Raw genomic sequence first — 21,825 nt, 5'->3', positions numbered from 1 at the left:
CCAATATTTTGAATAGGAATGAATTCTGCGCATGTGCGTGAACTCGACTCCTAAAATTTCTCTTGAATATAGAAATATTTTGACATAAAATTTTATTTTAGTAGTATAAGATTTGAAAAAGTTCGTAGTAAGTGTGGGAATAAAGGATAAAAATATCTAAGAAAAATGTAAAAAAAAAAAAAGAATAATATATTGAAAAAGTTCTCAGTTTCGAGACTCGAACTGGAGACCAGCAAAACTAGGTGGCTCGTGCTGCCGATCTGGCCACGAAGCTTCGTGCCCGCAGCGCGTCTGAAGGGTCTAAGACTCTCATTATGATTATCCACTAAAAGTTTTAACGTGGTGTCATTCTGGTCTAAAAGCACAATGTTTTGAATAGGAATGAATTCTGCGCATGTGCGTGAACTCGACTCCTAAAATTTCTCTTGAATATAGAAATATTTTGACATAAAATTTTATTTTAGTAGTATAAGATTTGGAAAAGTTCGTAGTAAGTGTGGGAATAAAGGATAAAAATATCTAAGAAAAATGTAAAAAAAAGAAAAGAAAAATATATTTAAAAAGTTCTCTGTTTCGAGACTCGAACTGAAGACCAGCAAAACTAGATGGCTCGTGCTGCCGATCTGGCCACGAAGCTTCGTACCCGCATTGCGTCTGAATGGTCTAAGACTCTCATTATGATTATCCACTAAAAGTTTTAACGTGGTGTCATTCTGGTCTAAAACCACAATGTTTTGAATAGGAATGAATTCTGCGCATGTGCGTGAACTCGACTCCTAAAATTTCTCTTGAATATAGAAATATTTTGACATAAAATTTTGTTTTAGTAGTATAAGATTTGGAAAAGTTCGTAGTAAGTGTGGGAATAAAGGATAAAAATATCTAAAAAAAAATGTAAAAAAAAGAGAAGAAAAATATATTTAAAAAGTTCTCAGTTTCGAGACTCGAAATGAAGACCAGCAAAACTAGATAGCTCCTGCTGCCGATCCAGAAACGAAGCTTCGTACCCGCAGCGTGTCTGAATGGTCTAAGACTCTCATTATGATTATCCACTAAAAGTTTTAACGTGGTGTCATTCTGGTCTAAAAGCACAATGTTTTGAATAGGAATGAATTCTGCGCATGTGCGTGAACTCGACTCCTAAAATTTCTCTTGAATATAGAAATATTTTGACATAAAATTTTATTTTAGTAGTATAAGATTTGGAAAAGTTCGTAGTAAGTGTGGGAATAAAGGATAAAAATATCTAAGAAAAATGTAAAAAAAAGAAAAGAAAAATATATTTAAAAAGTTCTCAGTTTCGAGACTCGAACTGAAGACCAGCAAAACTAGATGGCTCGTGCTGCCGATCTGGCCACGAAGCGTCGTACCCGCAGCGTGTATGAATGGTCTAAGACTCTCATTATGATTATCCACTAAAAGTTTTAACGTGGTGTCATTCTGGTCTAAAAGCACAATGTTTTGAATAGGAATGAATTCTGCGCATGTGCGTGAACTCGACTCCTAAAATTTCTCTTGAATATAGAAATGTTTTGACATAAAATTTTATTTTACTAGTATAAGATTTGGAAAAGTTCGTAGTAAGTGTGGGAATAAAGGATAAAAATATCTAAAAAAATGTAAAAAAAAGAAAAGAAAAATATATTGAAAAAGTTCTCAGTTTCGAGACTCGAACTGGAGACCAGCAAAACTAGATGGCTCGTGCTGCCGATCTATCCACGAAACTTCGTACCCGCAGCGCGTCTGAAGTGTCTAAGACTCTCATTATGATTATCCACTAAATGTTTTAACGTGCTGTCATTCTGGTCTAAAAGCACAATGTTTTGAATAGGAATGAATTCTGCGCATGTGCGTGAACTCGACTCCTAAAATTTCTCTTGAATATAGAAATATTTTGACATAAAATTTTATTTTAGTAGTATAAGATTTGAAAAAGTTCGTAGTAAGTGTGGGAATAAAGGATAAAAATATCTAAGAAAAATGTAAAAAAAAGAAAAGAAAAATATATTTAAAAAGTTCTCAGTTTCGAGACTTGAACTGAAGACCAGCAAAACTAGATGGCTCGTGCTGCCGATCTATCCACGAAGCTTCGTACCCGCAGCGCGTCTGAATGGTCTAAGACTCTCATTATGATTATCCACTAAAAGTTTTAACGTGGTGTCATTCTGGTCTAAAAGACCAATGTTTTGAATAGGAATGAATTCTGCGCATGTGCGTGAACTCGACTCCTAAAATTTCTCTTGAATATAGAAATGTTTTGACATAAAATTTTATTTTACTAGTATAAGATTTGGAAAAGTTCGTAGTAAGTGTGGGAATAAAGGATAAAAATATCTAAAAAAATGTAAAAAAAAGAAAAGAATAATATATTGAAAAAGTTCTCAGTTTCGAGACTCGAACTGGAGACCAGCAAAACTAGATGGCTCGTGCTGCCGATCTGGCCACGAAGCTTCGTACCCGCAGCGCGTCTGAAGGGTCTAAGACTCTCATTATGATTATCCACTAAAAGTTTTAACGTGGTGTCATTCTGGTCTAAAAGCACAATGTTTTGAATAGGAATGAATTCTGCGCATGTGCGTGAACTCGACTCCTAAAATTTCTCTTGAATATAGAAATATTTTGACATAAAAATTTATTTTAGTAGTATAAGATTTGGAAATGTTCGTAGTAAGTGTGGGAATAAAGGATAAAAATATCTAAAAAAAATGAAAAGAAAAATATATTGAAAAAGTTCTCAGTTTCGAGACTCGAAATGAAGACCAGCAAAACTAGATAGCTCCTGCTGCCGATTGAGAAACGAAGCTTCGTACCCGCAGCGTGTCTGAATGGTCTAAGACTCTCATTATGATTATCCACTAAAAGTTTTAACGTGGTGTCATTCTGGTCTAAAAGCACAATGTTTTGAATAGGAATGAATTCTGCGCATGTGCGTGAACTCGACTCCTAAAATTTCTCTTGAATATAGAAATATTTTGACATAAAATTTTATTTTAGTAGTATAAGATTTGGAAAAGTTCGTAGTAAGTGTGGGAATAAAGGATAAAAATATCTAAGAAAAATGTAAAAAAAAGAAAAGAAAAATATATTTAAAAAGTTCTCAGTTTCGACACTCGAACTGAAGACCAGCAAAACTAGATGGCTCGTGCTGCCGATCTGGCCACGAAGCTTCGTACCCGCATTGCGTCTGAATGGTCTAAGACTCTCATTATGATTATCCACTAAAAGTTTTAACGTGGTGTCATTCTGGTCTAAAAGCACAATGTTTTGAATAGGAATGAATTCTGCGCATGTGCGTGAACTCGACTCCTAAAATTTCTCTTGAATATAGAAATGTTTTGACATAAAATTTTATTTTACTAGTATAAGATTTGGAAAAGTTCGTAGTAAGTGTGGGAATAAAGGATAAAAATATCTAAAAAAAAATGTAAAAAAAAAGAAAAGAAAAATATATTGAAAAAGTTCTCAGTTTCGAGAGTCGAACTGGAGACCAGCAAAACTAGATGGCTCGTGCTGCCGATCTGGCCACGAAGCTTCGTACCCGCAGCGCGTCTGAAGGGTCTAAGACTCTCATTATGATTATCCACTAAAAGTTTTAACGTGGTGTCATTCTGGTCTAAAAGCACAATGTTTTGAATAGGAATGAATTCTGCGCATGTGCGTGAACTCGACTCCTAAAATTTCTCTTGAATATAGAAATATTTTGACATAAAATTTTATTTTAGTAGTATAAGATTTGGAAAAGTTCGTAGTAAGTGTGTTAATATAGGATAAAAATATCTTAAAAAAATGTAAAAAAAAGAAAGGAAAATATATTTAAAAAGTTCTCAGTTTCGAGACTCGAAATGAAGACCAGCAAAACTAGATAGCTCCTGCTGCCGATCCAGAAACGAAGCTTCGTACCCGCAGCGCGTCTGAAGGGTCTAAGACTCTCATTATGATTATCCACTAAAAGTTTTAACGTGGTGTCATTCTGGTCTAAAAGCAGAATGTTTTGAATAGGAATGAATTCTGCGCATGTGCGTGAACTCGACTCCTAAAATTTCTCTTGAATATAGAAATATTTTGACATAAAATTTTATTTTAGTAGTATAAGATTTGGAAAAGTTCGTAGTAAGTGTGGGAATAAAGGATAAAAATATCAAAGAAAAATGTAAAAAAAAGAAAAGAAAAATATATTTAAAAAGTTCTCAGTTTCGAGACTCGAACTGAAGACCAGCAAAACTAGATGGCTCGTGCTGCCGATCTGGCCACGAAGCTTCGTACCCGCATTGCGTCTGAATGGTCTAAGACTCTCATTATGATTATCCACTAAAAGTTTTAACGTGGTGTCATTCTGGTCTAAAACCACAATGTTTTGAATAGGAATGAATTCTGCGCATGTGCGTGAACTCGACTCCTAAAATTTCTCTTGAATATAGAAATGTTTTGACATAAAATTTTATTTTACTAGTATAAGATTTGGAAAAGTTCGTAGTAAGTGTGGGAATAAAGGATAAAAATATCTAAAAAAATGTAAAAAAAAGAAAAGAAAAATATATTTAAAAAGTTCTCAGTTTCGAGACTCGAACTGAAGACCAGCAAAACTAGATGGCTCGTGCTGCCGATCTGGCCACGAAGCTTCGTACCCGCATTGCGTCTGAATGGTCTAAGACTCTCATTATGATTATCCACTAAAAGTTTTAACGTGGTGTCATTCTGGTCTAAAAGCACAATGTTTTGAATAGGAATGAATTCTGCGCATGTGCGTGAACTCGACTCCTAAAATTTCTCTTGAATATAGAAATGTTTTGACATAAAATTTTATTTTACTAGTATAAGATTTGGAAAATTTCGTAGTAAGTGTGGGAATAAAGGATAAAAATATCTAAAAAAAAATGTAAAAAAAAGAAAAGAAAAATATATTGAAAAAGTTCTCAGTTTCGAGAGTCGAACTGGAGACCAGCAAAACTAGATGGCTCTTGCTGCCGATCTGGCCACGAAGCTTCGTACCCGCAGCGCGTCTGAAGGGTCTAAGACTCTCATTATGATTATCCACTAAAGGTTTTAACGTGGTGTCATTCTGGTCTAAAAGCACAATGTTTTGAATAGGAATGAATTCTGCGCATGTGCGTGAACTCGACTCCTAAAATTTCTCTTGAATATAGAAATATTTTGACATAAAATTTTATTTTAGTAGTATAAGATTTGGAAAAGTTCGTAGTAAATGTGGGAATATAGGATAAAAATATCTTTAAAAAATGTAAAAAAAAGAAAGGAAAATATATTTAAAAAGTTCTCAGTTTCGAGACTCGAAATGAAGACCAGCAAAACTAGATAGCTCCTGCTGCCGATCCAGAAACGAAGCTTCGTACCCGCAGCGCGTCTGAAGGGTCTAAGACTCTCATTATGAATATCCACTAAAAGTTTTAACGTGGTGTCATTCTGGTCTAAAAGCACAATGTTTTGAATAGGAATGAATTCTGCGCATGTGCGTGAACTCGACTCCTAAAATTTCTCTTGAATATAGAAATATTTTGACATAAAATTTTATTTTAGTAGTATAAGATTTGGAAAAGTTCGTAGTAAGTGTGGGAATAAAGGATAAAAATATCTAAGAAAAATGTAAAAAAAAGAAAGAAAAATATATTTAAAAAGTTCTCAGTTTCGAGACTCGAACTGAAGACCAGCAAAACTAGATGGCTCGTGCTGCCGATCTGGCCACGAAGCTTCGTACCCGCATTGCGTCTGAATGGTCTAAGACTCTCATTATGATTATCCACTAAAAGTTTTAACGTGGTGTCATTCTGGTCTAAAACCACAATGTTTTGAATAGGAATGAATTCTGCGCATGTGCGTGAACTCGACTCCTAAAATTTCTCTTGAATATAGAAATATGTTGACATAAAATTTTGTTTTAGTAGTATAAGATTTGGAAAAGTTCGTAGTAAGTGTGGGAATAAAGGATAAAAATATCTAAAAAAAAAATGTAAAAAAAAGAGAAGAAAAATATATTTAAAAAGTTCTTAGTTTCGAGACTCGAAATGAAGACCAGCAAAACTAGATAGCTCCTGCTGCCGATCCAGAAACGAAGCTTCGTACCCGCAGCGTGTCTGAATGGTCTAAGACTCTCATTATGATTATCCACTAAAAGTTTTAACGTGGTGTCATTCTGGTCTAAAAGACCAATGTTTTGAATAGGAATGAATTCTGCGCATGTGCGTGAACTCGACTCCTAAAATTTCTCTTGAATATAGAAATGTTTTGACATAAAATTTTATTTTACTAGTATAAGATTTGGAAAAGTTCGTAGTAAGTGTGGGAATAAAGGATAAAAATATTTAAAAAAAAATGTAAAAAAAAGAGAAGAAAAATATATTTAAAAAGTTCTCAGTTTCGAGACTCGAAATGAAGACCAGCAAAACTAGATAGCTCCTGCTGCCGATCCAGAAACGAAGCTTCGTACCCGCAGCGTGTCTGAATGGTCTAAGACTCTCATTATGATTATCCACTAAAAGTTTTAACGTGGTGTCATTCTGGTCTAAAAGCACAATGTTTTGAATAGGAATGAATTCTGCGCATGTGCGTGAACTCGACTCCTAAAATTTCTCTTGAATATAGAAATATTTTGACATAAAATTTTATTTTAGTAGTATAAGATTTGGAAAATTTCGTAGTAAGTGTGGGAATAAAGGATAAAAATATCTAAGAAAAATGTAAAAAAAAGAAAAGAAAAATATATTTCAAAAGTTCTCAGTTTCGACACTCGAACTGAAGACCAGCAAAACTAGATGGCTCGTGCTGCCGATCTGGCCACGAAGCTTCGTACCCGCATTGCGTCTGAATGGTCTAAGACTCTCATTATGATTATCCACTAAAAGTTTTAACGTGGTGTCATTCTGGTCTAAAACCACAATGTTTTGAATAGGAATGAATTCTGCGCATGTGCGTGAACTCGACTCCTAAAATTTCTCTTGAATATAGAAATGTTTTGACATAAAATTTTATTTTACTAGTATAAGATTTGGAAAAGTTCGTAGTAAGTGTGGGAATAAAGGATAAAAATATCTAAAAAAATGTAAAAAAAAGAAAAGAAAAATATATTTAAAAAGTTCTCAGTTTCGAGACTCGAACTGAAGACCAGCAAAACTAGATGGCTCGTGCTGCCGATCTGGCCACGAAGCTTCGTACCCGCATTGCGTCTGAATGGTCTAAGACTCTCATTATGATTATCCACTAAAAGTTTTAACGTGGTGTCATTCTGGTCTAAAAGCACAATGTTTTGAATAGGAATGAATTCTGCGCATGTGCGTGAACTCGACTCCTAAAATTTCTCTTGAATATAGAAATGTTTTGACATAAAATTTTATTTTACTAGTATAAGATTTGGAAAATTTCGTAGTAAGTGTGGGAATAAAGGATAAAAATATCTAAAAAAAAATGTAAAAAAAAGAAAAGAAAAATATATTGAAAAAGTTCTCAGTTTCGAGAGTCGAACTGGAGACCAGCAAAACTAGATGGCTCTTGCTGCCGATCTGGCCACGAAGCTTCGTACCCGCAGCGCGTCTGAAGGGTCTAAGACTCTCATTATGATTATCCACTAAAGGTTTTAACGTGGTGTCATTCTGGTCTAAAAGCACAATGTTTTGAATAGGAATGAATTCTGCGCATGTGCGTGAACTCGACTCCTAAAATTTCTCTTGAATATAGAAATATTTTGACATAAAATTTTATTTTAGTAGTATAAGATTTGGAAAAGTTCGTAGTAAATGTGGGAATATAGGATAAAAATATCTTTAAAAAATGTAAAAAAAAGAAAGGAAAATATATTTAAAAAGTTCTCAGTTTCGAGACTCGAAATGAAGACCAGCAAAACTAGATAGCTCCTGCTGCCGATCCAGAAACGAAGCTTCGTACCCGCAGCGCGTCTGAAGGGTCTAAGACTCTCATTATGAATATCCACTAAAAGTTTTAACGTGGTGTCATTCTGGTCTAAAAGCACAATGTTTTGAATAGGAATGAATTCTGCGCATGTGCGTGAACTCGACTCCTAAAATTTCTCTTGAATATAGAAATATTTTGACATAAAATTTTATTTTAGTAGTATAAGATTTGGAAAAGTTCGTAGTAAGTGTGGGAATAAAGGATAAAAATATCTAAGAAAAATGTAAAAAAAAGAAAGAAAAATATATTTAAAAAGTTCTCAGTTTCGAGACTCGAACTGAAGACCAGCAAAACTAGATGGCTCGTGCTGCCGATCTGGCCACGAAGCTTCGTACCCGCATTGCGTCTGAATGGTCTAAGACTCTCATTATGATTATCCACTAAAAGTTTTAACGTGGTGTCATTCTGGTCTAAAACCACAATGTTTTGAATAGGAATGAATTCTGCGCATGTGCGTGAACTCGACTCCTAAAATTTCTCTTGAATATAGAAATATGTTGACATAAAATTTTGTTTTAGTAGTATAAGATTTGGAAAAGTTCGTAGTAAGTGTGGGAATAAAGGATAAAAATATCTAAAAAAAAAATGTAAAAAAAAGAGAAGAAAAATATATTTAAAAAGTTCTTAGTTTCGAGACTCGAAATGAAGACCAGCAAAACTAGATAGCTCCTGCTGCCGATCCAGAAACGAAGCTTCGTACCCGCAGCGTGTCTGAATGGTCTAAGACTCTCATTATGATTATCCACTAAAAGTTTTAACGTGGTGTCATTCTGGTCTAAAAGACCAATGTTTTGAATAGGAATGAATTCTGCGCATGTGCGTGAACTCGACTCCTAAAATTTCTCTTGAATATAGAAATGTTTTGACATAAAATTTTATTTTACTAGTATAAGATTTGGAAAAGTTCGTAGTAAGTGTGGGAATAAAGGATAAAAATATTTAAAAAAAAAATGTAAAAAAAAGAGAAGAAAAATATATTTAAAAAGTTCTCAGTTTCGAGACTCGAAATGAAGACCAGCAAAACTAGATAGCTCCTGCTGCCGATCCAGAAACGAAGCTTCGTACCCGCAGCGTGTCTGAATGGTCTAAGACTCTCATTATGATTATCCACTAAAAGTTTTAACGTGGTGTCATTCTGGTCTAAAAGCACAATGTTTTGAATAGGAATGAATTCTGCGCATGTGCGTGAACTCGACTCCTAAAATTTCTCTTGAATATAGAAATATTTTGACATAAAATTTTATTTTAGTAGTATAAGATTTGGAAAATTTCGTAGTAAGTGTGGGAATAAAGGATAAAAATATCTAAGAAAAATGTAAAAAAAAGAAAAGAAAAATATATTTCAAAAGTTCTCAGTTTCGACACTCGAACTGAAGACCAGCAAAACTAGATGGCTCGTGCTGCCGATCTGGCCACGAAGCTTCGTACCCGCATTGCGTCTGAATGGTCTAAGACTCTCATTATGATTATCCACTAAAAGTTTTAACGTGGTGTCATTCTGGTCTAAAAGCACAATGTTTTGAATAGGAATGAATTCTGCGCATGTGCGTGAACTCGACTCCTAAAATTTCTCTTGAATATAGAAATGTTTTGACATAAAATTTTATTTTACTAGTATAAGATTTGGAAAAGTTCGTAGTAAGTGTGGGAATAAAGGATAAAAATATCTAAAAAAAATGTAAAAAAAAGAAAAGAAAAATATATTGAAAAAGTTCTCAGTTTCGAGAGTCGAACTGGAGACCAGCAAAACTAGATGGCTCGTGCTGCCGATCTGGCCACGAAGCTTCGTACCCGCAGCGCGTCTGAAGGGTCTAAGACTCTCATTATGATTATCCACTAAAAGTTTTAACGTGGTGTCATTCTGGTCTAAAAGCACAATGTTTTGAATAGGAATGAATTCTGCGCATGTGCGTGAACTCGACTCCTAAAATTTCTCTTGAATATAGAAATATTTTGACATAAAATTTTATTTTAGTAGTATAAGATTTGGAAAAGTTCGTAGTAAGTGTGGGAATAAAGGATAAAAATATCTAAAAAAAAAATGTAAAAAAAAGAAAAGAAAAATATATTGAAAAAGTTCTCAGTTTCGAGAGTCGAACTGGAGACCAGCAAAACTAGATGGCTCTTGCTGCCGATCTGGCCACGAAGCTTCGTACCCGCAGCGCGTCTGAAGGGTCTAAGACTCTCATTATGATTATCCACTAAAGGTTTTAACGTGGTGTCATTCTGGTCTAAAAGCACAATGTTTTGAATAGGAATGAATTCTGCGCATGTGCGTGAACTCGACTCCTAAAATTTCTCTTGAATATAGAAATATTTTGACATAAAATTTTATTTTAGTAGTATAAGATTTGGAAAAGTTCGTAGTAAATGTGGGAATATAGGATAAAAATATCTTTAAAAAATGTAAAAAAAAGAAAGGAAAATATATTTAAAAAGTTCTCAGTTTCGAGACTCGAAATGAAGACCAGCAAAACTAGATAGCTCCTGCTGCCGATCCAGAAACGAAGCTTCGTACCCGCAGCGCGTCTGAAGGGTCTAAGACTCTCATTATGAATATCCACTAAAAGTTTTAACGTGGTGTCATTCTGGTCTAAAAGCACAATGTTTTGAATAGGAATGAATTCTGCGCATGTGCGTGAACTCGACTCCTAAAATTTCTCTTGAATATAGAAATATTTTGACATAAAATTTTATTTTAGTAGTATAAGATTTGGAAAAGTTCGTAGTAAGTGTGGGAATAAAGGATAAAAATATCTAAGAAAAATGTAAAAAAAAGAAAGAAAAATATATTTAAAAAGTTCTCAGTTTCGAGACTCGAACTGAAGACCAGCAAAACTAGATGGCTCGTGCTGCCGATCTGGCCACGAAGCTTCGTACCCGCATTGCGTCTGAATGGTCTAAGACTCTCATTATGATTATCCACTAAAAGTTTTAACGTGGTGTCATTCTGGTCTAAAACCACAATGTTTTGAATAGGAATGAATTCTGCGCATGTGCGTGAACTCGACTCCTAAAATTTCTCTTGAATATAGAAATATGTTGACATAAAATTTTGTTTTAGTAGTATAAGATTTGGAAAAGTTCGTAGTAAGTGTGGGAATAAAGGATAAAAATATCTAAAAAAAAATGTAAAAAAAAGAGAAGAAAAATATATTTAAAAAGTTCTTAGTTTCGAGACTCGAAATGAAGACCAGCAAAACTAGATAGCTCCTGCTGCCGATCCAGAAACGAAGCTTCGTACCCGCAGCGTGTCTGAATGGTCTAAGACTCTCATTATGATTATCCACTAAAAGTTTTAACGTGGTGTCATTCTGGTCTAAAAGACCAATGTTTTGAATAGGAATGAATTCTGCGCATGTGCGTGAACTCGACTCCTAAAATTTCTCTTGAATATAGAAATGTTTTGACATAAAATTTTATTTTACTAGTATAAGATTTGGAAAAGTTCGTAGTAAGTGTGGGAATAAAGGATAAAAATATTTTAAAAAAAATGTAAAAAAAAGAGAAGAAAAATATATTTAAAAAGTTCTCAGTTTCGAGACTCGAAATGAAGACCAGCAAAACTAGATAGCTCCTGCTGCCGATCCAGAAACGAAGCTTCGTACCCGCAGCGTGTCTGAATGGTCTAAGACTCTCATTATGATTATCCACTAAAAGTTTTAACGTGGTGTCATTCTGGTCTAAAAGCACAATGTTTTGAATAGGAATGAATTCTGCGCATGTGCGTGAACTCGACTCCTAAAATTTCTCTTGAATATAGAAATATTTTGACATAAAATTTTATTTTAGTAGTATAAGATTTGGAAAATTTCGTAGTAAGTGTGGGAATAAAGGATAAAAATATCTAAGAAAAATGTAAAAAAAAGAAAAGAAAAATATATTTCAAAAGTTCTCAGTTTCGACACTCGAACTGAAGACCAGCAAAACTAGATGGCTCGTGCTGCCGATCTGGCCACGAAGCTTCGTACCCGCATTGCGTCTGAATGGTCTAAGACTCTCATTATGATTATCCACTAAAAGTTTTAACGTGGTGTCATTCTGGTCTAAAAGCAGAATGTTTTGAATAGGAATGAATTCTGCGCATGTGCGTGAACTCGACTCCTAAAATTTCTCTTGAATATAGAAATATTTTGACATAAAATTTTATTTTAGTAGTATAAGATTTGGAAAAGTTCGTAGTAAGTGTGGGAATAAAGGATAAAAATATCAAAGAAAAATGTAAAAAAAAGAAAAGAAAAATATATTTAAAAAGTTCTCAGTTTCGAGACTCGAACTGAAGACCAGCAAAACTAGATGGCTCGTGCTGCCGATCTGGCCACGAAGCTTCGTACCCGCATTGCGTCTGAATGGTCTAAGACTCTCATTATGATTATCCACTAAAAGTTTTAACGTGGTGTCATTCTGGTCTAAAACCACAATGTTTTGAATAGGAATGAATTCTGCGCATGTGCGTGAACTCGACTCCTAAAATTTCTCTTGAATATAGAAATGTTTTGACATAAAATTTTATTTTACTAGTATAAGATTTGGAAAAGTTCGTAGTAAGTGTGGGAATAAAGGATAAAAATATCTAAAAAAATGTAAAAAAAAGAAAAGAAAAATATATTTAAAAAGTTCTCAGTTTCGAGACTCGAACTGAAGACCAGCAAAACTAGATGGCTCGTGCTGCCGATCTGGCCACGAAGCTTCGTACCCGCATTGCGTCTGAATGGTCTAAGACTCTCATTATGATTATCCACTAAAAGTTTTAACGTGGTGTCATTCTGGTCTAAAAGCACAATGTTTTGAATAGGAATGAATTCTGCGCATGTGCGTGAACTCGACTCCTAAAATTTCTCTTGAATATAGAAATGTTTTGACATAAAATTTTATTTTACTAGTATAAGATTTGGAAAATTTCGTATTAAGTGTGGGAATAAAGGATAAAAATATCTAAAAAAAAATGTAAAAAAAAGAAAAGAAAAATATATTGAAAAAGTTCTCAGTTTCGAGAGTCGAACTGGAGACCAGCAAAACTAGATGGCTCTTGCTGCCGATCTGGCCACGAAGCTTCGTACCCGCAGCGCGTCTGAAGGGTCTAAGACTCTCATTATGATTATCCACTAAAGGTTTTAACGTGGTGTCATTCTGGTCTAAAAGCACAATGTTTTGAATAGGAATGAATTCTGCGCATGTGCGTGAACTCGACTCCTAAAATTTCTCTTGAATATAGAAATATTTTGACATAAAATTTTATTTTAGTAGTATAAGATTTGGAAAAGTTCGTAGTAAATGTGGGAATATAGGATAAAAATATCTTTAAAAAATGTAAAAAAAAGAAAGGAAAATATATTTAAAAAGTTCTCAGTTTCGAGACTCGAAATGAAGACCAGCAAAACTAGATAGCTCCTGCTGCCGATCCAGAAACGAAGCTTCGTACCCGCAGCGCGTCTGAAGGGTCTAAGACTCTCATTATGAATATCCACTAAAAGTTTTAACGTGGTGTCATTCTGGTCTAAAAGCACAATGTTTTGAATAGGAATGAATTCTGCGCATGTGCGTGAACTCGACTCCTAAAATTTCTCTTGAATATAGAAATATTTTGACATAAAATTTTATTTTAGTAGTATAAGATTTGGAAAAGTTCGTAGTAAGTGTGGGAATAAAGGATAAAAATATCTAAGAAAAATGTAAAAAAAAGAAAGAAAAATATATTTAAAAAGTTCTCAGTTTCGAGACTCGAACTGAAGACCAGCAAAACTAGATGGCTCGTGCTGCCGATCTGGCCACGAAGCTTCGTACCCGCATTGCGTCTGAATGGTCTAAGACTCTCATTATGATTATCCACTAAAAGTTTTAACGTGGTGTCATTCTGGTCTAAAACCACAATGTTTTGAATAGGAATGAATTCTGCGCATGTGCGTGAACTCGACTCCTAAAATTTCTCTTGAATATAGAAATATGTTGACATAAAATTTTGTTTTAGTAGTATAAGATTTGGAAAAGTTCGTAGTAAGTGTGGGAATAAAGGATAAAAATATCTAAAAAAAAAAATGTAAAAAAAAGAGAAGAAAAATATATTTAAAAAGTTCTTAGTTTCGAGACTCGAAATGAAGACCAGCAAAACTAGATAGCTCCTGCTGCCGATCCAGAAACGAAGCTTCGTACCCGCAGCGTGTCTGAATGGTCTAAGACTCTCATTATGATTATCCACTAAAAGTTTTAACGTGGTGTCATTCTGGTCTAAAAGACCAATGTTTTGAATAGGAATGAATTCTGCGCATGTGCGTGAACTCGACTCCTAAAATTTCTCTTGAATATAGAAATGTTTTGACATAAAATTTTATTTTACTAGTATAAGATTTGGAAAAGTTCGTAGTAAGTGTGGGAATAAAGGATAAAAATATTTAAAAAAAAATGTAAAAAAAAGAGAAGAAAAATATATTTAAAAAGTTCTCAGTTTCGAGACTCGAAATGAAGACCAGCAAAACTAGATAGCTCCTGCTGCCGATCCAGAAACGAAGCTTCGTACCCGCAGCGTGTCTGAATGGTCTAAGACTCTCATTATGATTATCCACTAAAAGTTTTAACGTGGTGTCATTCTGGTCTAAAAGCACAATGTTTTGAATAGGAATGAATTCTGCGCATGTGCGTGAACTCGACTCCTAAAATTTCTCTTGAATATAGAAATATTTTGACATAAAATTTTATTTTAGTAGTATAAGATTTGGAAAATTTCGTAGTAAGTGTGGGAATAAAGGATAAAAATATCTAAGAAAAATGTAAAAAAAAGAAAAGAAAAATATATTTCAAAAGTTCTCAGTTTCGACACTCGAACTGAAGACCAGCAAAACTAGATGGCTCGTGCTGCCGATCTGGCCACGAAGCTTCGTACCCGCATTGCGTCTGAATGGTCTAAGACTCTCATTATGATTATCCACTAAAAGTTTTAACGTGGTGTCATTCTGGTCTAAAAGCACAATGTTTTGAATAGGAATGAATTCTGCGCATGTGCGTGAACTCGACTCCTAAAATTTCTCTTGAATATAGAAATGTTTTGACATAAAATTTTATTTTACTAGTATAAGATTTGGAAAAGTTCGTAGTAAGTGTGGGAATAAAGGATAAAAATATCTAAAAAAAATGTAAAAAAAAGAAAAGAAAAATATATTGAAAAAGTTCTCAGTTTCGAGAGTCGAACTGGAGACCAGCAAAACTAGATGGCTCGTGCTGCCGATCTGGCCACGAAGCTTCGTACCCGCAGCGCGTCTGAAGGGTCTAAGACTCTCATTATGATTATCCACTAAAAGTTTTAACGTGGTGTCATTCTGGTCTAAAAGCACAATGTTTTGAATAGGAATGAATTCTGCGCATGTGCGTGAACTCGACTCCTAAAATTTCTCTTGAATATAGAAATATTTTGACATAAAATTTTATTTTAGTAGTATAAGATTTGGAAAAGTTCGTAGTAAGTGTGGGAATATAGGATAAAAATATCTTAAAAAAATGTAAAAAAAAGAAAGGAAAATATATTTAAAAAGTTCTCAGTTTCGAGACTCGAATTGAAGACCAGCAAAACTAGATAGCTCCTGCTGCCGATCCAGAAACGAAGCTTCGTACCCGCAGCGCGTCTGAAGGGTCTAAGACTCTCATTATGATTATCCACTAAAAGTTTTAACGTGGTGTCATTCTGGTCTAAAAGCACAATGTTTTGAATAGGAATGAATTCTGCGCATGTGCGTGAACTCGACTCCTAAAATTTCTCTTGAATATAGAAATATTTTGACATAAAATTTTATTTTAGTAGTATAAGATTTGGAAAAGTTCGTAGTAAGTGTGGGAATAAAGGATAAAAATATCTAAGAAAAATGTAAAAAAAAGAAAAGAAAAATATATTTAAAAAGTTCTCAGTTTCGAGACTCGAACTGAAGACCAGCAAAACTAGATGGCTCGTGCTGCCGATCTGGCCACGAAGCTTCGTACCCGCATTGCGTCTGAATGGTCTAAGACTCTCATTATGATTATCCACTAAAAGTTTTAACGTGGTGTCATTCTGGTCTAAAACCACAATGTTTTGAATAGGAATGAATTCTGCGCATGTGCGTGAACTCCACTCCTAAAATTTCTCTTGAATATAGAAATATTTTGACATAAAATTTTATTTTAGTAGTATAAGATTTGGAAAAGTTCGTAGTAAGTGTGGGAATAAAGGATAAAAATATCTAAGAAAAATGTAAAAAAAAGAAAAGAAAAATATATTTAAAAAGTTCTTAGTTTCGAGACTCGAACTGAAGACCAGCAAAACTAGATGGCTCGTGCTGCCGATCTGGCCACGAAGTTTCGTACCCGCATTGCGTCTGAATGGTCTAAGACTCTCATTATGATTATCCACTAAAAGTTTTAACGTGGTGTCATTCTGGTCTAAAACCACAATGTTTTGAATAGGAATGAATTCTGCGCATGTGCGTGAACTCGACTCCTAAAATTTCTCTTGAATATAGAAATATTTTGACATAAAATTTTATTTTAGTAGTATAAGATTTGGAAAAGTTCGTAGTAAGTGTGGGAATATAGGATAAAAATATCTTAAAAAAATGTAAAAAAAAGAAAGGAAAATATATTTAAAAAGTTCTCAGTTTCGAGACTCGAATTGAAGACCAGCAAAACTAGATAGCTCCTGCTGCCGATCCAGAAACGAAGCTTCGTACCCGCAGCGCGTCTGAAGGGTCTAAGACTCTCATTATGATTATCCACTAAAAGTTTTAACGTGGTGTCATTCTGGTCTAAAAGCACAATGTTTTGAATAGGAATGAATTCTGCGCATGTGCGTGAACTCGACTCCTAAAATTTCTCTTGAATATAGAAATATTTTGACATAAAATTTTATTTTAGTAGTATAAGATTTGGAAAAGTTCGTAGTAAGTGTGGGAATAAAGGATAAAAATATCTAAGAAAAATGTAAAAAAAAGAAAAGAAAAATATATTTAAAAAAATCTCAGTTTCGAGACTCGAACTGAAGACCAGCAAAACTAGATGGCTCGTGCTGCCGATCTGGCCACGAAGCTTCGTACCCGCATTGCGTCTGAATGGTCTAAGACTCTCATTATGATTATCCACTAAAAGTTTTAACGTGGTGTCATTCTGGTCTAAAAGCACAATGTTTTGAATAGGAATGAATTCTGCGCATGTGCGTGAACTCGACTCCTAAAATTTCTCTTGAATATAGAAATGTTTTGACATAAAATTTTATTTTACTAGTATAAGATTTGGAAAAGTTCGTAGTAAGTGTGGGAATAAAGGATAAAAATATCTTAAAAAAAATGTAAAAAAAAGAAAAGAAAAATATATTGAAAAAGTTCTCATTTTCGAGAGTCGAACTGGAGACCAGCAAAACTAGATGGCTCGTGCTGCCGATCTGGCCACGAAGCTTCGTACCCGCAGCGCGTCTGAAGGGTCTAAGACTCTCATTATGATTATCCACTAAAAGTTTTAACGTGGTGTCATTCTGGTCTAAAAGCACAATGTTTTGAATAGGAATGAATTCTGCGCATGTGCGTGAACTCGACTCCTAAAATTTCTCTTGAATATAGAAATATTTTGACATAAAATTTTATTTTAGTAGTATAAGATTTGGAAAAGTTCGTAGTAAGTGTGGGAATATAGGATAAAAATATCTTAAAAAAATGTAAAAAAAAGAAAGGAAAATATATTTAAAAAGTTCTCAGTTTCGAGACTCGAAATGAAGACCAGCAAAACTAGATAGCTCCTGCTGCCGATCCAGAAACGAAGCTTCGTACCCGCAGCGCGTCTGAAGGGTCTAAGACTCTCATTATGATTATCCACTAAAAGTTTTAACGTGGTGTCATTCTGGTCTAAAAGCACAATGTTTTGAATAGGAATGAATTCTGCGCATGTGCGTGAACTCGACTCCTAAAATTTCTCTTGAATATAGAAATATTTTGACATAAAATTTTATTTTAGTAGTATAAGATTTGGAAAAGTTCGTAGTAAGTGTGGGAATAAAGGATAAAAATATCTAAGAAAAATGTAAAAAAAAGAAAAGAAAAATATATTTAAAAAGTTCTCAGTTTCGAGACTCGAACTGAAGACCAGCAAAACTAGATGGCTCGTGCTGCCGATCTGGCCACGAAGCTTCGTACTCGCATTGCGTCTGAATGGTCTAAGACTCTCATTATGATTATCCACTAAAAGTTTTAACGTGGTGTCATTCTGGTCTAAAACCACAATGTTTTGAATAGGAATGAATTCTGCGCATGTGCGTGAACTCGACTCCTAAAATTTCTCTTGAATATAGAAATGTTTTGACATAAAATTTTATTTTACTAGTATAAGATTTGGAAAAGTTCGTAGTAAGTGTGGGAATAAAGGATAAAAATATCTAAAAAAAATGTAAAAAAAAGAAAAGAAAAATATATTTAAAAAGTTCTCAGTTTCGAGACTCGAACTGAAGACCAGCAAAACTAGATGGCTCGTGCTGCCGATCTGGCCACGAAGCTTCGTACCCGCATTGCGTCTGAATGGTCTAAGACTCTCATTATGATTATCCACTAAAAGTTTTAACGTGGTGTCATTCTGGTCTAAAAGCACAATGTTTTGAATAGGAATGAATTCTGCGCATGTGCGTGAACTCGACTCCTAAAATTTCTCTTGAATATAGAAATGTTTTGACATAAAATTTTATTTTACTAGTATAAGATTTGGAAAAGTTCGTAGTAAGTGTGGGAATAAAGGATAAAAATATCTAAAAAAAATGTAAAAAAAAGAAAAGAAAAATATATTGAAAAAGTTCTCAGTTTCGAGAGTCGAACTGGAGACCAGCAAAACTAGATGGCTCTTGCTGCCGATCTGGCCACGAAGCTTCGTACCCGCAGCGCGTCTGAAGGGTCTAAGACTCTCATTATGATTATCCACTAAAAGTTTTAACGTGGTGTCATTCTGGTCTAAAAGCACAATGTTTTGAATAGGAATGAATTCTGCGCATGTGCGTGAACTCGACTCCTAAAATTTCTCTTGAATATAGAAATATTTTGACATAAAATTTTATTTTAGTAGTATAAGATTTGGAAAAGTTCGTAGTAAATGTGGGAATATAGGATAAAAATATCTTAAAAAAATGTAAAAAAAAGAAAGGAAAATATATTTAAAAAGTTCTCAGTTTCGAGACTCGAAATGAAGACCAGCAAAACTAGATAGCTCCTGCTGCCGATCCAGAAACGAAGCTTCGTACCCGCAGCGCGTCTGAAGGGTCTAAGACTCTCATTATGATTATCCACTAAAAGTTTTAACGTGGTGTCATTCTGGTCTAAAAGCACAATGTTTTGAATAGGAATGAATTCTGCGCATGTGCGTGAACTCGACTCCTAAAATTTCTCTTGAATATAGAAATATTTTGACATAAAATTTTATTTTAGTAGTATAAGATTTGGAAAAGTTCGTAGTAAGTGTGGGAATAAAGGATAAAAATATCTAAAAAAAATGTAAAAAAAAGAAAAGAAAAATATATTGAAAAAGTTCTCAGTTTCGAGAGTCGAACTGGAGACCAGCAAAACTAGATGGCTCTTGCTGCCGATCTGGCCACGAAGCTTCGTACCCGCAGCGCGTCTGAAGGGTCTAAGACTCTCATTATGATTATCCACTAAAAGTTTTAACGTGGTGTCATTCTGGTCTAAAAGCACAATGTTTTGAATAGGAATGAATTCTGCGCATGTGCGTGAACTCGACTCCTAAAATTTCTCTTGAATATAGAAATATTTTGACATAAAATTTTATTTTAGTAGTATAAGATTTGGAAAAGTTCGTAGTAAGTGTGGGAATATAGGATAAAAATATCTTAAAAAAATGTAAAAAAAAGAAAGGAAAATATATTTAAAAAGTTCTCAGTTTCGAGACTCGAATTGAAGACCAGCAAAACTAGATAGCTCCTGCTGCCGATCCAGAAACGAAGCTTCGTACCCGCAGCGCGTCTGAAGGGTCTAAGACTCTCATTATGATTATCCACTAAAAGTTTTAACGTGGTGTCATTCTGGTCTAAAAGCACAATGTTTTGAATAGGAATGAATTCTGCGCATGTGCGTGAACTCGACTCCTAAAATTTCTCTTGAATATAGAAATATTTTGACATAAAATTTTATTTTAGTAGTATAAGATTTGGAAAAGTTCGTAGTAAGTGTGGGAATAAAGGATAAAAATATCTAAGAAAAATGTAAAAAAAAGAAAAGAAAAATATATTTAAAAAGTTCTCAGTTTCGAGACTCGAACTGAAGACCAGCAAAACTAGATGGCTCGTGCTGCCGATCTGGCCACGAAGCTTCGTACCCGCATTGCGTCTGAATGGTCTAAGACTCTCATTATGATTATCCACTAAAAGTTTTAACGTGGTGTCATTCTGGTCTAAAACCACAATGTTTTGAATAGGAATGAATTCTGCGCATGTGCGTGAACTCCACTCCTAAAATTTCTCTTGAATATAGAAATATTTTGACATAAAATTTTATTTTAGTAGTATAAGATTTGGAAAAGTTCGTAGTAAGTGTGGGAATAAAGGATAAAAATATCTAAGAAAAATGTAAAAAAAAGAAAAGAAAAATATATTTAAAAAGTTCTTAGTTTCGAGACTCGAACTGAAGACCAGCAAAACTAGATGGCTCGTGCTGCCGATCTGGCCACGAAGTTTCGTACCCGCATTGCGTCTGAATGGTCTAAGACTCTCATTATGATTATCCACTAAAAGTTTTAACGTGGTGTCATTCTGGTCTAAAACCACAATGTTTTGAATAGGAATGAATTCTGCGCATGTGCGTGAACTCGACTCCTAAAATTTCTCTTGAATATAGAAATATTTTGACATAAAATTTTATTTTAGTAGTATAAGATTTGGAAAAGTTCGTAGTAAGTGTGGGAATATAGGATAAAAATATCTTAAAAAAATGTAAAAAAAAGAAAGGAAAATATATTTAAAAAGTTCTCAGTTTCGAGACTCGAATTGAAGACCAGCAAAACTAGATAGCTCCTGCTGCCGATCCAGAAACGAAGCTTCGTACCCGCAGCGCGTCTGAAGGGTCTAAGACTCTCATTATGATTATCCACTAAAAGTTTTAACGTGGTGTCATTCTGGTCTAAAAGCACAATGTTTTGAATAGGAATGAATTCTGCGCATGTGCGTGAACTCGACTCCTAAAATTTCTCTTGAATATAGAAATATTTTGACATAAAATTTTATTTTAGTAGTATAAGATTTGGAAAAGTTCGTAGTAAGTGTGGGAATAAAGGATAAAAATATCTAAGAAAAATGTAAAAAAAAGAAAAGAAAAATATATTTAAAAAAATCTCAGTTTCGAGACTCGAACTGAAGACCAGCAAAACTAGATGGCTCGTGCTGCCGATCTGGCCACGAAGCTTCGTACCCGCATTGCGTCTGAATGGTCTAAGACTCTCATTATGATTATCCACTAAAAGTTTTAACGTGGTGTCATTCTGGTCTAAAAGCACAATGTTTTGAATAGGAATGAATTCTGCGCATGTGCGTGAACTCGACTCCTAAAATTTCTCTTGAATATAGAAATGTTTTGACATAAAATTTTATTTTACTAGTATAAGATTTGGAAAAGTTCGTAGTAAGTGTGGGAATAAAGGATAAAAATATCTTAAAAAAAATGTAAAAAAAAGAAAAGAAAAATATATTGAAAAAGTTCTCATTTTCGAGAGTCGAACTGGAGACCAGCAAAACTAGATGGCTCGTGCTGCCGATCTGGCCACGAAGCTTCGTACCCGCAGCGCGTCTGAAGGGTCTAAGACTCTCATTATGATTATCCACTAAAAGTTTTAACGTGGTGTCATTCTGGTCTAAAAGCACAATGTTTTGAATAGGAATGAATTCTGCGCATGTGCGTGAACTCGACTCCT

The sequence above is a fragment of the Argiope bruennichi genome, chromosome 8 (genome assembly GCF_947563725.1).
Source record: "Argiope bruennichi chromosome 8, qqArgBrue1.1, whole genome shotgun sequence".
In the NCBI taxonomy this organism is placed as follows: domain Eukaryota; kingdom Metazoa; phylum Arthropoda; class Arachnida; order Araneae; family Araneidae; genus Argiope; species Argiope bruennichi.
This window is presented reverse-complemented; position numbering follows the sequence as displayed.